This window comes from Chelonia mydas, chromosome 10 (genome assembly GCF_015237465.2).
Source record: "Chelonia mydas isolate rCheMyd1 chromosome 10, rCheMyd1.pri.v2, whole genome shotgun sequence".
NCBI classification, from domain to species: Eukaryota; Metazoa; Chordata; order Testudines; family Cheloniidae; genus Chelonia; species Chelonia mydas.
The window spans coordinates 83,165,056-83,170,245 of record NC_051250.2 but is presented as its reverse complement, the minus strand read 5'-3'; positions in this window follow the sequence as shown (position 1 = coordinate 83,170,245).

Genomic DNA, 5,190 nt, shown 5'->3' with positions numbered 1-5,190 from the left:
TTATTAACTAAGCTAAAATTTATTAAAAAAGAAGAGAGTTGGTTAAAAGATCAATATACATACAGACTTGAGTTCAATTTCTTGAGGTCCAGTTACATAGCAGAGATGAGTTTGTAGTTGCCAAAAGTCCTTTTAGAAATAGTCCACAGGTTATAGTCCAATGTCCAGTCCGTGACTGGGGATCTCAATTTTTATGGCTTAGGGTTTCCCCTTCTTGAAACCCAAAGCAGATCTGAGATAAAACAGGATGGTGTCCCAGGGGTTTATACATTTTCAAGCAGCCTCTTGGCCTGAGAGAATAAACTTAATCTTCTGTCTCCCAACCATCCTGGCAATTAGTATAGTGCCATTTATCCATTGAACAGTTCAGATACAGGGTTCAGAGTAGCAGCCGTGTTAGTCTGTATCCGCAAAAAGAAAAGGAGGACTTGTGGCACCTTAGAGACTAACACATTTATTTAACTTATGCTCAAATAAATTTGTTAGTCTCTAAGGTGCCACACGTCCTCCTTTAGTTCAGACACAGGTTACCACAACCTTCAAAGAGACATACAGACAATAATACTATGTCACTCAAGTGTCTTCCTAAATGTTAATATTCCTTTTCTGATCTTTGAATCAAAGCTACAGCCATAGACAAGACTTGTTTGCTGACATCACAAGCCCTGAGCAAACTTCTCCCCTTCTATCTCTAACAATGCAGGCTGCATTTCAAAGCTCTCTTCATTTCCATCTCTTCCTAACCAGTCTCTAAAGTTCGGCCATGGGTCAGGTCAGTCTGGGAGTTAATTAACTTTTTCTGGCCCGGTGTCACCTGTCAATGAGATATTATATTACACACCTAAGGTCACACTGCGGCCTGGAGATTCCTTACCTGCAGGGCACTGAAGTGGGCTACTCCAGGCACATCCATTCCATCCCTTCCTCCCACCCCGCCCCTGGCCAGGCACTCCTAAGGCAAGAGTCTCATATCCTCCTCCTCCTGGAAGCAAGAGAGCAGGTCCCAGCAGAATTCCTCAGAAAAGGGTTTTACTCCAGTTACTTCCTTGTTCCCAAGAAGGACGGAGGGGTGGAGACCAAGCCTCACGCTCAGCAACCTGAGGCAACTCCATCCTAGCAAACACTTCAGAATGGTGACAACCAGCTTCCCTAATCCCAGCCTGAGACGGAGGAGATGGGTTGTTGCCCTCAGCCAACAGGACCATCCACCCCTCCCGCAAACGCTTCCTACACCTTGTACTGGGGCGGATCACTCTCAATGCCGAGTTCTCCCCTTCGGACTCCCCACGGCCTCAGGGTGTTCACAGAGTAGTCTCTCAATGGTAGCGGTTCACCTCCCCCAGTGGGGCATGTCTGTGGTCCTCATGTGTGGACGGTCCGCGTTCTCAGAGACCCGTGACGGACATGTGGCTGTCCTAGGGCCTGTGCCCCAAGCCCATGGAGACTCTGAAGAAGACAATAGCCACTCCAATTGCCCAGATATTTGGCACCTAGCACTAAGGGGTCAGGGAAGACCCGCCAGTTGGGTGTGACCAGCTGGAGAAGAAAGGGCTAAGGAGGAGGCCAGCTGACAATGTTTGTCTGGAACAAGGAGAAAGGACTGAGGAGGGGCCAGATGGCGTTAAGTGGGGCGGGACTGGGACTAAAGAGGGGTCAGAGGGCTCTCTTCCCTGGACCAGACTGTAACTTTCTGTTGTGTGTGTTAACTAAGGACGTTCTACGCTGGGTTCCAGCCTTCTAATAAACCCTTCTGCTTTTACACCGCTGCTCAGTCACTCCAGTTGAAGGAAGTTGGGGAAACATGCTCCTTTTGGGTGTGCAAGTCTCTCTCTCTCTTCAGGTGGATTCACTGAGGGGAGCTCAAAGCATGAAGCGGGGGGGCTGAAGGCTCCAAGAGTTGGTCCCAGGAGGTGGTGAAACCAAGGTGCTGACCCCAGTGAGAGTGTGACCCTAAGGGAGCTGACACACTGAAGGGGTCCCCCAGGGGCTACTCCAGTGCCCCGGAGCTGGGCATCCATGACACACGCAAGGGACAGATGCTAGAAGAAGAGAGGTTACTTCCCTGACACTAACCGGAGTTCTTCGAGATGCGTTGTCCCTCGGGTTGCCCCACCTCCCACCCGCTTTCTCCTCCACTGCAGAGATTCTGGCTTTACGGGTGAGAAGGAGCTGTGTGGTGGCAGGCTTGTGTCTCTTGCTCTGCCCTTGTTCAAAGTGCGGGTCGCGGCTCTGCGCAGGCCCAACACTGCCGTCTCTGAATGAGAGTGCCCCGCTGTGCACACTTCCTATGCTGGAGCTCCCCCGGACAAACTGGCTTGAGGAACTTGAGTTCCCGTAAGGCCAGTAACCTCTCCTCCACACTGTACAAGCCTGGGGGCCCCTTCTTACTATTTGCCACTTGTCAGAAACATTCAGGAAATGAACAGGGAGCCAGAGCTAAGAACAGCCAGCCTGGGTCAGAGCAATAGGCCATCTAGCCAGTACCCTGTCTGCTGGCGGTGGCTGGTACCAGATGCCTCAGAGGGAATGAACAGAACAGGACAATCTCAAGTGATCCATCCCTATCCAGAGCAAGGGGTTGCAGCCATGACCATCTTGGCTAATAGCCATTGATAGACCTGTCCTCCAGGAATGTATCAAATTCTTTGTTGAATGTTGTTATACTCGTGGCCTTCACAGCATCCTCTGGCAAGGAGTTCCACAGGTTGACTGTGCGTTGTGTGAAGAAATACTGCCTTTTGTTTGTTTTAAACTTGCTGCCTGTTAATTTCATTGGTGACCCCTAGTTCTTGTGTTATGTGTCTTCCTTATTCACTTTCTCCACACCAGTCCTGATTTCATAGACCTCTGTCTTACCCCGCCATCCTCCTCCGTCGTCTCTTGGTTGTTTCTACTTCAGATTCCTCTGAGACCTTGGTCTCAACACGGGGCAGCTCAGTCGCTGTCAGTCAATTGCCTACAACTGTTTGTCTCCTCTGGGCCACATCCTGACATGGAAACGCCACAGACTGAACTGGTCAGACGCCTTTGCTGGCACTGGTTCTAGTTAGTAGCCATAGTGAAATCTAACCCCATTAGTAGCTCATCCTCTGTCTCGGCGAGCCAGGCTCGGCTTCCAGAGGGCCCAGTCTCCACTGAGGTGGCTCAGTGCTGGCTCCCGCATTCCCTAGCATTATTCAGCTTCCACCCTCCTCGCTAGCAGCTGCTTCCTCTCCAGGTGCCCTGCGCAGAGAGAGATTCAGTGCAGCAGCAAGAAGTTCCAGAGCCTCGCGCACAGTCTTTGGCCTCCTTCCCCCATCTGGCTCTGCAGGGCTGCAGCCAGCTGAGCAGCTCCAACCTGGCCCGCTGATAGCCTGTCTTGGAGGGTAGCGGGGAAGCCGAATGCGCCAGGAGCTCATGTCTATGCGGGGTCTCTGCCAGGTCAGGTGGGGCTTCTGCCCCTCGCTTTCCATCCCGTAGCCAGGCCCTGACAGCTCAGACTGATGGCTGGCTCCAAACGGCGTGTCTGGGCCTTGAGCCAGAGATGGCTAATTCCTGCGTGGGGTAAGTTCTGCAGCAGCCCCAGAGCCTGGCCACAGGAAACCCTCCTTTCAGCCCAGCCCCCGGCCCTTCTGTGCTCGCACGCTTAACTGAGCCAAGCCCAGCGAACCTTTTCCTCGGCGTCCCGCCCCCAGGATCCCACCCTGGACTCCGGGCCATCGGTGTCCCGCCCCCAGGATCCCACCCTGGGCTCCGGGCCATCGGCGTCCACCCCCAGGATCCCACCCTGGGCTCCGAGCCCTCGATGTCCCGCCCCCCAGGATCCCACCCTGGACTCCGGGCCCTCGGCATCCCGCCCCCAGGATCCCACCCTGGGCTCCGAGCCCTCGACGTCCCGCCCCCAGGATCCCACCCTGGACTCCGGGCCATCGGCGTCCACCCCCAGGATCCCACCCTGGACTCCGGGCCCTCGACGTCCCTCCCCCAGGATCCCACCCTGGGCTCCGAGCCCTCGACGTCCCGCCCCCAGGATCCCACCCTGGGCTCCGAGCCCTCGACATCCCGCCCCTAGGATCCCACCCTGGACTCCAGGCCATCGGCGTCCCGCCCCCAGGATCCCACCCTGGGCTCTGGGCCATTGGTGTCCCGCCCCCAGGATCCCACCCTGGGCTCCGAGCCCGCAACGTCCCGCCCCCAGGATCCCACCCTGGACTCCGGGCCATCGGTCGTCCCGCCCAGGATCCCACCTTGGGCTCCGAGCCCGCGACGTCCCTCCCCCAGGATCCCACCCTGGGCTCCGAGCCCTCGACTCCCGCCCCCGGATCCCACCCTGGGCTCCGAGCCCTCGACGTCCCGCCCCTAGGATCCCACCCTGGGCTCCGGCCTCGACGTCCCGCCCCCAGGATCCCCCCTGGGCTCTGGGCCATCGGTGTCCCGCCGGCCCACCCGAGGCCCATCCGGACCATCCCATCCTGGGCTCCGAGCCCTCGACGTCCCACCCCCAGGATCCCACCCTGGGCTCCGGGCCCTCGGCATCCTGCCCCCAGGATCCCGCCCCCAGCTGCAGGCTCCGCGATCGCAGAGATGGACACATTGGAGCCAGTGTGAGGCCAGCTGACTGAAGAGGGGCCAGTGGGGCGAGGGGTAACAGAAAAGGGCTGAGGTTGGCCAGGCATGGGCTGGGAGGGTCCCAGGAGGGCTGTGCTGTGTAGCCCTGGACTGGCCCAGCCCTGGGACTAGCCTGCAGGGACCTGCACTGCCCTGGCTCATGGGGCTTGTCCGGCTCTCAGCAGGGAGTGCAGCTGTCCCGTTGTCTGGGGGTTGGGATGGGGGCCGGAGCAGTGCTTGGGGGTGGCATGTAGGCTTGGGGCTGAAGAAGCGGGGCATTGGGACACAGTGCACCCTGCCCCCCTGCTGTCCCCAGGGCCCAGCAGTATTTCCTGGAGCACCAAGGAACTCCTGTCTCTTCCTTCGGCTCAGCGTGGCTTCCCCCAGACTCCCCTCAGTGACAGGGCAGGTGGGTCAGTGCCATTCCCCCAGAGCAGGTGGGGCATTGGCAGGTCTTGGTGAGTCCCAGGGTGCTTCACACCCCCCCCCAACCCCGTTATTCTCTGCAGGGGGCTGACTGCACAGCCTGGCGCTGGTGGGGTGGGAGGGGAGCAGGAAGTGCGGGAAGTCTTGCAATGGTTTGCTGGTCAGTGTAGCGTTTCC